At 43.0% G+C, this 13,941-nt stretch overlaps 1 protein-coding gene across 2 annotated transcripts in view; it reads left to right on the top strand.

Annotated features, from left to right (window-relative positions):
- syf2 (SYF2 pre-mRNA-splicing factor) overlaps positions 1 to 13,941 on the top strand; it is a 117,346-nt gene that overhangs the window by 63,395 nt on the left and 40,010 nt on the right. The window lies entirely within an intron of this gene.

The following is a 13,941-nucleotide window of genomic DNA, read 5'->3' as shown; positions in this document are numbered from 1 at the left end:
CAACCACATCCACGGTCCTCCTGCAAACGAGGCCCGTTGCTGAAGTAGCACTTGTAGGATTTAGTGCGAGCTGTCCAGACCGCTCAGTCAGCAGATCTGCTGTGGCACTGCAGCTGCTCCTCTTCGGTTCGATTTTGGGTTGTTTTTTTTCTTCATTTTATCAACTGCCAACCGTCATTGCACCGTGCACTTTTCCCTCCTCCTTCTTTCGGGGATGTAAGTGTTTCTGACACTGTGGGGAAAGGGGAGGAGGTGTTGAGACCGAAATATTTTGTCTGAAACAACTCAAACCCGTTAGCCTTCCCCTGTAGGCAACCCTCCTGCAGTTTGCCCAAGACAAGGGGAGGAAAAAGCAGGGGAAACATGGCAGCGAGCGTTGTGGTGGAGAGCGTGTCACGCTGTGTGGCATTTCTGTTGTTTTTCTTCCTGCCGAGGAAAGAACAGTTCGCTCTAATACGGGTGCATCTTGTTCTTCTCATGACCCTTTGAATGCATATACAGAAGATTTGAGGAAGCTTAGTTACATTAATTAGAACCAGTCATAATGGGTCTGCCACGGCATTGGTAAATTCAAATGTTACATCACAGATGATGCTGAATGTGTCAGATAGTTAGTATAGCCTGGCTTTATTCCCTTTAATATTCCCCTTGTGTCTGAGGCTAATGTATCAGCCAACAAAGGGCGCTCTGTGTGAAGGCAGACAGAGCAGTGCCCTCCAGTGGTGCAGCAGCTTAAAAAAAAAAGGATGGGGGCCCCTTCACGAGCCACAAGGCCTTACATGCGTTCCTCCACCTCGGTCGTAGTCAAGGACTCCTGGCTGACAAAGGCACACACAGCAGCTTTAAAAAAAGAAGAGGAAGAAAAAAAAACAGTTTCCACCACAGTCTGAGGAATGTTTATCAGTGGTGAGCATGCTGCCCTGGAAGCATATGGTGTGGTTTCACTGCTCTGGGTGCACGAGAGGTGAACTCCAGGAAAAATCCTATGATCATACGAGACCTAACGGATGGTTGAACATGTGAGTTTCTCGTCGTAGGTTTTGCTTCATGCCATCTATTTGTTAATGTGTGAAAAGCAAATGAAAAGTAGGGGACGCGTTTTATCTTTTACCTCCCACACATTTAATCCTCGCAGGCCCTCGTAGCTATTTATCCAATATCCAAGCAGCGCACACACACTTAATACTCTGCTCGGTGTACAAACAGTTTACTGTGGTATTCAGTGTAACGAATTCAAATTTGACAAAATCTTAGTAAAACTCTTCAACCTACATTATTTGTGACAACAATGAATGCATGATTGGATAATGACAGATGGATTATCAGTATAATGCCTTAACTGGTCTGAGAGGTTAGTGTTTCTGGTTCATCAGGTAAACCTCCCAACAATGGTGGAAGATAAACCAACTCAAGTTGAGGCTTGCTTAGTTGGTAAATAACATGATAATTTTGTCAGTGAGTTCATACTTGAAGGATCTGCTGTATACATATTGGTGTCAGATGGTACAGCGCCCCTCCAGAAGTCCAATGTTGTACGTGTCTCCACGGGTGAGGACTGGTAATATTAGGTCATAATGTTATGGTTGATCAATATATATTTATATGCGCTGGCATAATATGAGATTAATAAGTGACTTTGGGCTTTCCATCAACATGTGCAGCGCAGTCACTCCGGTTGACTTATCGAGCTTGACGCTGAGTGTGAGGGACCCGGGTTGCAGCTCAAATAAATAACACATTTGCATTGTTTAAGGCTTGCAGATGAGAAGTGCATGGAAATAATAAAAGGGAGACTTCACAGACGCATAGTAGAAGGCGAATTAAATAACATTAACACGTTGTCCTTCTGTGGAAGTATCTAAGCAAGTTGACAGCCTAAAAAACTTCATTTAATACTGTTATATATTGTCATGAACCATTAAAAAAAGACACTCTCCACAATAAAAAAGTGTTGCTTGCATTTTTCAGTATCTGACTCAAGATTTTCTCTCCTTCACACTCTCTGTATATCACTAATGGCTGACACAATTATCCAACGTTTGAATAAGCATAAATCACCCACAGAAGTATTTTAAAGACGCTCTGGACTTTACAGACTCGTCATATGTACTCGCTGCCTCCTGGTCTTTGTCAACAGGCCTGCCGCTGCCCTCCACTTTAATGATCCCCGCCCCGGTATGCCTCGTTAACTTCTCCATAGAACAAATTAGGAAGTGTTACACGTGTCAGAGGTCACTCAGCCGATCCCGAGGCAGCATGCAGTTCTGCTAAATTCGCAACACATGTTCACGTCATTTGTAACCCTAAAAGGTGTTAACTCAAAGTTCACCACCTCCTTTAAAATCCCCGCTGTGCGGCTCGGCCCGAGCTGGGTCACTGACATACAGCAGGGGGTCCAGGTGTGGTGTTGAGGCTTCGCTGGCTGATGCCACTGCCTATGACAGGCGGCGGGGTTTCTTCAGTTCATTAAACCTCAGGATGTTAGGAGAAAGCAGTGGTTCCCAATCTGATGTCTCGCAGGGTTGAGAGGGAGGTGGCGGGTGATTCAAGGTTGTTGTAAAAAGATACAGTGTGTGTATGTCAAAGAAAACCAAAATCAAACACAATGTTGACTCGAGAGCAGACCTGGGAAACTCCCTTTTGATTTTATTTGGAAGGCTCCTGCTTTTGTATGCGGGTACAGTGGGAGTGTGCGTCAGTATTTGGCTTAACAGTAATGTTTTGACAAATCAAACTTCAGAAAGGGGGTAGAAATAGGAGAAATCTATGAAAAGCTGGTGGTAGATTGACTCCACAGTAGTCCAGGGGTATATAGAGGACACATGCAATGGATGCACAGTATTGGGCATAAACTTGCTGAAATTCAAGTTGATGTTTTCTAGAACAACGTGTTTTCAGGAAATGCTTCATCAGAAGCTCTTTGTAGAAAAACTTGTCAAAAGAAATATTTTCACCATGCATGCTGGGAGCATCTCAGAAGTGGTAAGTGATAAAATGGTCCTTTACAGTTTACTGGTACCAAGCTTTTCCAAACTGATTCCAATCCAACACAACAGCTGCAGGTCTTCAGTACAGATTATGAGTGAAATCAGAGCCCACCGGATAAGATTCCTATTACACCCTCTGCACTCTTTGGAACAAATACACTTGTTTATTTTGGTCTGTACTCTGTGATTTCTCGAGTGTAAGTGTAAATTACATGTCGCCACCATTAAATATTAAACCCAGTGGACCGTGAATAATTGATGGCACCACTTCTTATGCGATGGTGGCCGACGAGCCGGTCCAGAAAGGCCCCCCTCCCCTTGCATTAGCCTCTCCTTGAGGTTAGAGACTGCGGCCACCGTACCCACCCATTTCTTTTTAGCGGGCTGATGGATGATTGCAGGAAGTTCGTAAAAGAAGATCTCCCCCACCAGAACGGCAGCGTCTTGGGCAGGGAATGGCTGCGTGCTGAGTGGATCTAAGTGCTCCTTCAACCACAACTAAGTATGTTCTGTGGACCTGAGGACTCTCAAGCTGTGGGCATGATGGGTATAATAATTGGTGTGTCAGGATGGTGTGTGCTGTCGTTTCTCAGTGTGTGTGTGTGGACAAAGTGGTGCAGAGTGGGTTTCCCCACACAAAGCCTTGTAAGCTGCCCCCAAAAGTGGTGTGTTTGGGCAGCTCTTTGCATCCCCACAGGCGACCGCTTCAAAACGTTACTCAATAAATGGACGGCCGTAATTATTGTGACGATAAAAGCTTAAAACCACTGATGGAATTTGACGGCAAGTTTCTCGGAGTAGAAAGCAATCAGTGAACAATGTAAGAAGCAGCTAAACAAAGCATGATAGTAAATTACATTTGTATCTGCTTTAAACTGTCCAATCCTGCACATTACTGCAGCACGCAGTTTTTTTAGTGCAGGGAGCTGTAAAAGTCTCCGTCTGCACACTTCAACGGTCTCTCTCCAGCACTCTGGCTCCTCCTGGCAGGAATCAATACAGCTTAATAAGAACCTATAATCAGTCTCGTCACTTTGAGAGTGATGGTGACTGATAGTCCTCAGCTGTCCGCCTGGCGCTCCTGCTGACACTAATGCACCAACTGTCTATGAACGACTGTTTATTACTCAATAAGGACATTTGGAGATGGTCTGATCAATAATGAATGGTGTTCTTTTAACTCTGCCCGTGTGCATGAAGGAGGCAAGGAAATAACACGTAAACAGTACAGCATTTCATGTAGAGACTTTTACAGCATCCCAGAGGGGGAAATGTACTAGAAAACACTAATCTGCATAGTTAATCACCTCACAACTCTTGTTTTCAACTGTAATGGTAAAGCTTACATGTGTTCATGAACTGATTTTTCTTTGTATCCTATAGTCTTTATTAACACATCAACAGAGATAAAACACAAGTTTTATCTCCCAACTCTGCAGTTGTCGTAAACCCCAAGGAGCATTTTTAGTTATTGATCTGACAGTCTGAAATGTTATTGACAGTACCCTCATTGGTGTCATTTCCAGTCACAGAGAGGCAGCTGTTTGAGACGAGCTCACTGTACACGACCCGCTCATCAGCAAACGACACATACGTGGATACCACGGTGTCTTTTAGCACTGCCGCATGAGGAGAAGGGAGAATAAAACAGAGCTAAATATTCAAGTATTTGTGTGATCAGTTGAACTAGGGGTGAAAGTAAGTACAGATCTTCACAATCTGTCAAAGAAAGTAATTCACCCATGTTTCAGTGCAATTTACACCATAGAGTCTCATTCACTGTTGTATTTTTTGCTGGATGAATCCTCAACTTGAATCAACATTCAAACCTTTTATTTTTCTGTCAAAAAGTCCTTTTTTATAGCCTATATCTTTTTTGTTTGTTGATTGCAAAATTACTGTACTGTCATATTTATGTAATTAGTTTGTCTGATGACTTTGTAAGTGAAAAAAACACAGGTAAATTAAATTGAATAGTAGTTTAAAAAATAAATTTCCTTGACTATTCTTTTAACAACAGCAATAGACTTTCTTTTTTTTAATCCATCCTCTTACCTGCTTTATCCATCTGGAGGTGATTCAAGCCAACAATGTGCAAAGGCCCGATACACTCATAAACTGAGACACACATCCAAGTGCACTAATCATTCCTTCCTACAGGCAATTTAGAGTCACCAAATAACCTGAAAACTCATGCATGCATAGGGACAACATGCAAATCCTACAAAGGCAGATGTCAACCACTGCAAGATGCCCACTTTGGTACATGTGGTAACAGAGTCACCAGTCACAGGGCAAACACACACACACACACACACACACACCGACACACAGTTTAACGTCACAAATTGATAGAACAAGATAGATATGAGTGTCCAAACCAGCTGGAGTACCCATTGAGGCACAAGGTCAACGTGCAAACTTTGCACAAGAATGTCAAGTTCACCGGAAACTTCAAGCACTGATCCTCATACTGTGACCTGATAGTGGTGCACACTGCACAACTGATCTCATTGGACTGATTTTATACAGAGTGGGATACTTGAATTCAGTCAAACCGGTCTGGTATTGATTGGCTGTATGTCATTGATACTTCAATCTGCAAAGCAGCTTGTTCCTGCTGGTACTTATATGATCTTTGGTGTTTATATGTATGATATCTCAGAGTATGGTTTTAGGAGGTCGGTGGCAATAAGAAAATAAGTCATTCCAGGGATCCCAAGTTTTGAAACTCACGACCTTGTTACCACTGGCTAAAATCACATAAGAATGACTCATCTCCACAAAAGCTATCCAAGTGTTCAGATAGTTTATATGTGATCAGTTATGATTACAGCAACAAGCTTTGAATGCTGGGAAGCTCCAGTTTTTCCTCTGTGGACTGAGGTGGCCTTTCTCTCTCAATAGAGGGCCATTTCACTTGGTAAGAACACTTTGATTCTGGTCAGTGAATGGTGCTTTTCAGCTGACACTCTGCCTTTCAAAAAGCAAGGGCGACAGATATATAAAAGCAGCTCTTCAGGCTTTAGAAAATATTTTGGGAAACCAAAATAGCCTGGCACTTATAAGAGAGGGATAGAGAGAAAAAAAGAGAGAGAGAATGACACTTTTTTTTTCTTAATGTAACTGGAAGGGCGACAGGCAGTATATCTGCTTGTTGAAATCTCACTGGAAGGAGAAAATGTTTATTTTTTTTCCTTTTGGCCACAACTTAGAAACCGAAGGAATCTGCTGTCCTCCTCATTCCTCCATCTGATGGTCCAGTGTTAGTGTTTGCCTCTTGAGTCGCTGGGACAGGACCGACTGGGGAAAGGGGGAGTGGGTGTTGTTAGTGGGGAGGGCACTGATTGACTCTAAAAGTGGCTGAGGTTTTCCCCGGGTCCTGTTTGGGCATGGCAGGACCGTCTTTGGCTGAGTCTTGATCTTACAGCAGAACCAACCCTGTTCGAAGGAGTGGAGACGCCCCATCGTCTGCCCGTCTCTGTCAAAATATTTGTTCCACATGCATGGGAGCTGTGTGTGTGTGTGTGTGTGTGTGTGTGTGTGTGTGTGTGTGTGTGTGTGTGTGTGTGTGTGTGTGTGTGTGTGTGTGTGTGTGTGTGTGTGTGTGTGTGTGTGTGTGTGTGTGTGTGTGTGTGTGTGTGTGTGTGTGTGGATGGTCAGTGGGGTTTGTGGTGCTCCACATGTGGCCACTCCCATAGCTGTTTTGCCACTCTCTTGCCACCACACACATTCACTCATCTCACCTTTGCAGGACAAGCCGTCCCCATTCGTCCCTGTCAACACACACACACGCACACACACACACACACACACACACACACACACACACACACACACACACACACACACACACACACACACACACACACACACACACACACACACACACACTCACGAGAGTCAGACCACCCAGGCACGAGAGGAACCATGAGAAGGCCACTTTATGCTCGCAGACAGCCCAGTCAGACCACAGTGGCGCCCCTCTAACACCCATGCAGGCGCTATTACCCACAAAGCTTGTGTGTGTGTATGTGTGTGTGTGTGTGTGTATGTGTGTGTGTGTGTGTGTGTGTGTGTGTGTGTGTGTGTGTGTGTGTGTGTGTGTGTGTGTGTGTGTGTGTGTGTGTGTGTGTGTGTGTGTGTGTGTGTGTGTGTGTGTGTGTGTGCATACGCGTGCATAAGCGTGCATACGCGTGCACGTGCGTGTCTGCATGAGCGAGCATACTCCTGCCTTTTCAATCCGCCTTGCATCGATGACTGTGTGTGGATGGAGCGGTGGCTCTTCTCTTTATGTTCTGCCAACCACAGGCTCCAACCTATTTAACAGGGTTAATTTCATTAACTGACTGCAGCACAACATCAGACGTTTCACATTTGTTACCTGGCAAACTCCAAGGCGTTCAGCGTCAAGTCCAGCCTCCGTCATTGCTGTGCTGCTTTCTGAAGCTCGACCATTATCCGTGCTAATATTTATCAGGCTGATTTGTGATGATAGGGACAGAAAAGGAGGCTGGATTGGTCAAAGTGCTGACATTTATCCTGTGTGTTTGCGGCCAGCATGGTTTGGTCGGAACTTGTCATGTGACCGCCTTGGCTTTGTTCTATCTCTCTCTGTAGACCATCACCCGACCATGATGGAAATTGCCAGGGACAAATTAGCCACACATGTTGAATAATGGTTACAATTGATTGTGCACAGCTTGCCTAAAGGGAGTTTCTATGGATGTGTGCTTGTGTGTTCCTGAGCATATGCATGTGTTGCCTCTGGATTCCCCTCAGTGATTGTGCTCATGAATTAAACTTGCGTGTGTGCACACCGGTGTGTCATTTATTACACGTTTCAGCTTGCCAGCTGGTAAAACCATTTCCACGACGCAACATTTGTTTGCGTTCATCTTCGTATCGATTGTTCTCGCGTTATTCACAATCAGCAAATTCTGCTTTCTTTGATTGCTGTGACATTCCTGATATGGGAGGAGAAGAAGATGCTGGAGGAACTGCAGCAAAATCAGGAAATGCACGAGTCATTTTCTGTGATGCTTTTCCAACTACGCCTCCTGAGATGTCATGCACACCATTCCACCTTTGATTGATGTCTTCTACTTTCCTGTGTGCCTGCGATCTTTTCACGATGATTACTGTCACAGCCAAAGAACTGGTTGCATTCACTGCAATGCAGGAATGTTGCTTCATCATTATAAGCACAGTCCAAAATAGTTGTATGTAAGAAGCCTCGTGCATGTTATTATGTTGTTGTCATCTTATCTTGCAGCAGATCTAAAGTGCACAGTGGTATACTATTATTTAAACTCCGTAAGTACAAAGTCATTCATCATTTACTGGCAAATATACAACAACATGTCACATGTTCGAAATTAGATTTATTTCTAAAATAATTTAGAATTTGATATCAAATATATGGAAAAAAAAATAAAAGCAGGACAAGACAGCACAAGAAAACCACAATTCACAGATACACACTGAATTTTGTAATGAAATGCAACAGGAGATGTTTATGGCTCAGAGGATCATGGGATTACGACATTTCCACGCAGGCTTTGTTCTTTCTCATTTTAAAGAAGGCTCATAATAAAACAAAAGTTCAAACTGGGATATGTCTGATTAGAACACATGTTTTAGAGCTTAATGTAAAGGTATTTATGACAAATTACAATTAGAAAATGAGTTTAAAGGTCCCACAGTTGTTGGACTTGTTCTAAAAACATATACGAAAGCCAGATCCTACCTGTGTGTGTGTGTGTGTGTGTGTGTGTGTGTGTGTGTGTGTGTGTGTGTGTGTGTGTGTGTTCACAATCAATTCAGTGGATATCATCATTGATTGATTAACTAGATATAAAAAAAGATAACTAAAAGAGAAGACATATTAAGCAGAGGGGAAATATATCTCTCCATCAATCTAAACAAATTGCTCCTTGCATACATAAAAACATATTCTACAAATATGTAGATGACACTGCCGACTTTTCTGGGCCTGGGCTCATTTATCAACAAACAAACGAAAGTGTTCTTTGGTCCTTTTAACTAATTGGACTACTTGAATATTCGACAGTAGAAAGATGTATAAGTATAGTTTGAGAGTTTTTGCATGCAATTCATTCGAATGAAAATCTGCTAGAAAGTCTAACACTGACAAAAATCCTTAACATTTCAACATTTCAAGCTTATATAAATTAATGGATTTCTTTAAAAGGCTGTCTACACACTTCTAAGCCAGACTATCCTACAATATAATTTGGTCACCGGGCAAGACGAAATATGCAAATATCCAAACATGGTTGCTTGCCTCAAGGGTTAATCTAAAGGGTTAATCCAAATGTTGCCATGACATGTCTTTCAGGAAATGTCTGGTATATTTAAGAAAAAATAAGGCCAAAGATAATGGCTCTTTAATAATCGAGTCCAGGTGCTAAACTAGCTTAGCCTTATTAGTATTTTGCCAAATGTTCCAGCTTTTTTAAATATCTGTTTTAGATACACACCAGAATATGTTTCATCATCATAACTACACTCAAATTTAACTTTTTTTTTATATATAGATGTTGATGTTTTAATTGATAAATGATTCAGTAGTTTGGCTCATACTGAAGAAAAATGTCAGGATGGTTTAACGTCTGCTGCATTTTTATTCCTCTCTGTTATGTTATATTATGTAATGTACAGTAGGGTTTTGTTTTTGTTTTTTTCATTTTTACCAGACCGGAGGATTGTGTTACTGGTGGTGCGCTGTGGTTACCATTGGAAAAAATGAGGGTAATGGAACAGCAGCGGAAAAGTAGAACATGAAAACATCCTCAGAAACTTTGTCGCCATCCTGGATGATGAAACCACCAGTGTGAGCTGCCCATTCAGGGATACAGCCTGCTATTTATTTTCCTTTCCTGTCGCCTGATTGGCTGGCGGAGGTGTGCGGCCAGTGAGCAGCGAGCTTCGCCTCCAGATCCTGATGACAGATCTAAAGGATAGTTCCCTATCCCCCTTGTTACAAATAACTTCCTTTGACATGCTTGGGCACGCTGACAATGTTTTGAGTGAAAACAGCTTTCGGGGCTGGATGGGATACAAGCTTTCAACCCCTAGGGTGGGCTACTTCTTCAACTGCTGCTTTATCCCTCTGAAGAGAGAAGGCAAGTGGGACCAGAAGAGAGAAAAAGAGACAGACAGACCCCAAGCGAAGCCAGGATTACTGACGGCACAAGACAGTCAAGCGTGGTGAATAAAAGCAGCCTGAACTGTAGGTGATTTTGGCTTCACAGTCTAACACGGGCCTGTTTTTCCTCTTTCACCCTCTGCCAGGGCTTTAAAGAAGTGCTAGAGGAAGGGAGGGGACGAGTCGGAGCAGAGGTGTGTCATTGTTGACACAGATAGGGAAGAATGCCTGGACAGCTTCCCTCTTTTGCTGCGACTGGATCTACTTCTGTGGTCTGGACTCGGTTTGGAAGCTGTTTCAGGTCGTTGCATGTGATCTGCATTGTGGCCCAGACAGGCTCTGTGTCTGCTCTCTGTTCTCCAGGCCTGAAATCACTGAGCTGAACACATCCGACTGCTTTGTGCATCATTGTTCAAGTCCGTTTGGCCATTCATGCATTACTAATGAACCCCTTTTCAGATTGTTTTTTACAAGCTGACTATTGCTTAACCTCTTGTCTGTGCAGCAGTTCTTTGTAACTATAGCAACTATGAATATTGTTTGTACTGCTCTATTGGTTATTGGATATGAAGCATCTCTCCTTCAAAACACCGGAGTAGAGGAAGAAAGATAAGAATAATTTGCGTTTTTATCTGTACAACCATAAGTTGCGACTGTTAGCAAGCAACCAACTGGTTTTATATACGAACAGGTTTTGTTACAGTCAGCTGTGTATTTTTCTGAGGTGCTGTTAAATGGCCTGATCTCCAAAAGGATTGTTTAGATAAACAAGTGCAAACTTGATATTGTGTCTTGACAGAAAAAAAAGAAAAGAAAAAAAAAAGAGATTGTGCACACAAACACACAATCAGGACTCAGAAGTGTACAATTACATATATAGCCAATTTAGCACAGTTGCTGCGTGTTACACATTGGGCAAAGTACTGGGAGACACCTATGCCAACAGATGAATGTACAAATGCACAGTGGGATATACAAAATCTAAAACCTTCACTCCAAGATGTCATTGTTAGCTGCTCACCCACAAATCGCACACCTATGGAAAGTGCAATCTATTTACTTGAACATGGAATTTAGCATGATTTTATCCAGTGTCTTAGTGAATCCATTGTGAAGTCTAGTCATCTTTGCTTAAATTGCTCAAATTGCCATACTATACAATTGAAAAACACCTAAATAATCACTCCACTTATTAGTTTCTTGAGCTTTTTAGCTTTTAAGATCGTTGCCAAAAAGAGGGTAAATGAGGGAACATGACAATAACTCACTGAGTGCGGAGTCACACTCTTGTAAACCTTTCAACTCAAAGGAATATAAGATCCTAATTCTTTGGTCACGAGATGAAAGACTTCAAAAACATAATTTGTTCAGCATCCAATTGGGTATGTGTGAATCTACACTGTGATAACATCGCAAAACTTGCCTCAGTTAACCTCAGGACAATCAATGATCTTATATTGACTATGTTTTGAACGGGATTACTTTGCACTAGTCCAAATATTGTGGTTAAGTACGTGCAAGCTTCTTTTTATGATTTTGACACTGTGACCCTGCAGCCTGGTATCTGTAAAGTCGGCGAATTTACATGCTGTATGTGACAGGTGAGAAAAAAAAAACTGAACAAAGATCTTCTCAGTCACTACGGGCTGCCTGGCGAATGGCATGTTTTAGCTTTCTCTCTGTCTCTGGCACCATTTTCTACTCTTTTCATCAGTTCTCCTTTGGGACAAGTCTCACTGATCAGGCCCATCGGAACGCCGGTATACTCACCTCAATTGCCTAATCAGAGGAGATGGTGAAATCAATGAGGTGGATGGATCCTAACAGGAATCTGAAATGAACACCGGCCCTTCGGATCAATGTGTGTCTTTGTCTGCGTGCATCTGTATGTAAGCATGAAGGCCAGGAGATGTTCGACCTTCCCAGGTCACCAACACTCATTGTGTTGACTCACTTTTGGGAAGTGATGTGAGGGGTGGGTGTTAATTAGAGGGTCAAAAGCTGCAGACGGATTGCACCACCACAAGCCACTTTACTAAAATCAGAGGATAATCTTTTGAGGGCAAAATCAATCTTTCTGCTGTTCGAGAAGATAGCCGATCCTGTACGATCAATCATGGCCACCGTGAAAGACTCTGGTATTTGGCCATTGAACAGAAAGCCAAAGGCAATATAAAATTTAAAACGCACAATCTGAAGGCTGCAGCAAAGGAAAAACCCAATGACGTGATAGATAGATAAGCACAGACCTGAAGAAAGAAAAAAAAAAACCCATAAGGATGAAAGGTAAAAAGATGGAAGACTCAGAAATGGCTTGTCACCATTTCTTTATCATCTGGTCCCCATCATTGTGCACGGCTCCAGTGATGTCACTCCAGGAGGAGATGGTACCAATTACAATCCAGATTGAAGAAATGTCCCGAAAACAGGGGGAGACGTAGGTTCGGTCGCGGGCCTCTGCACCACTAGTGTGCTGCACAGTCACCAGGTCAGGCATCGCCAGGGTCTTCACCTTTACCACCAAGGTCGAGCACGTTTATGATGATTAATAGAGAAAGTATTGATCTTGTTATTAAAAAGGAGCACCACACAAATCGTATCAATACTCTTCAGCTTTGTAGACGACTGGAATTTTAAGACTCCTCTGTCACCTCAGGAGCAAGACGATCGGTGCTGGCTCTCCTTTTATTTCTTTATCAGGACCGGAGACGGCTCAGGCACTTTCCCAGAATCTGTCAGAGCCGGGCGAGCGCAACGCTTCATCCATCACGAGAGCCAGCTCCACAGGCTTTTCATTTTACCGGGGAGGCCCACTTCAGAGGCCAGACCCATTAAGTCTTCACATTCGTGTCCCAACGCCTGTCATTTGGCTCACATCAGCCAAAACACTCTTTCCCACTTTTCCCATTTATCCTTATTTCTTCTCGGTTTCTCCCTCTCTGCTCCCTGTCTCTCCATCACTTCTCTCACTTCTAATGAGGAGCGAGCTGGTTTTTAAGAAAGATTATGACGTGATCTCGGGGTCAATGTTGCAAATGAAAGGCACATTTCAGAGCTCGCCCAAGACAACGCCGGAGAGGATGTGCAGGGTTTCCAAAATAAAGCTGCTTTGTGTTTACATTTGTTTTCCATGGTGTGACGATTAGTTCCCAGTAATCCCATAAAAACAGAACAGCACATTGTAATTGCTGGCTTGACAGAACAATCTGCTTTAATCATCCAGTCACATGCATACCAAGCAACACAGTGAGAATGGTTCTGTCTTCCTCAGCAGTTGAGCAGAAAATTTCTGGATCTGCTGAGTGGCTGACTTGACCATCTAAACACTATCAAGTTCCTGCTATTACTCCATTTCCACTCCTAAAAGCATGGCGTGCAATGTGTGTGTGTGTGTGTGTGTGTGTGTGTGTGTGTGTGTGTGTGTGTGTGTGTGTGTGTGTGTGTGTGTGTGTGTGTGTGTGTGTGTGTGTGTGTGTGTGTGTGTGCGTGTCATTCTGGAGGGCCCGATCACAAGCTAACATTGTTGACAGTCAGATTAAGTCTTGGAATAGACCTGATGCCTCAATCGCTTTTCCCCCTTCATCTACTCTGACCATTTTAAAAAGTGGTTCTGGTATCGCTGCCAATCATTCCGCAAACATTTTCCCTAATAGGAATCTGATGACTCAAAGCAATTTATCCCTCATACTGGCGCTGCCTTAGATTGTTGTGAGGCCACAAATCTGGCATGATAACATATGGTCTCAGAGGAGCCACAGTACCGCCTCCAAACTCTCCTTGTTA

This window comes from Lipophrys pholis, assembly GCF_963383615.2.
Source record: "Lipophrys pholis genome assembly, chromosome: 14".
NCBI classification, from domain to species: Eukaryota; Metazoa; Chordata; class Actinopteri; order Blenniiformes; family Blenniidae; genus Lipophrys; species Lipophrys pholis.
The sequence above is the reverse complement of the archived record's forward strand: the minus strand, read 5'-3'. Positions and strand labels throughout refer to the sequence as shown.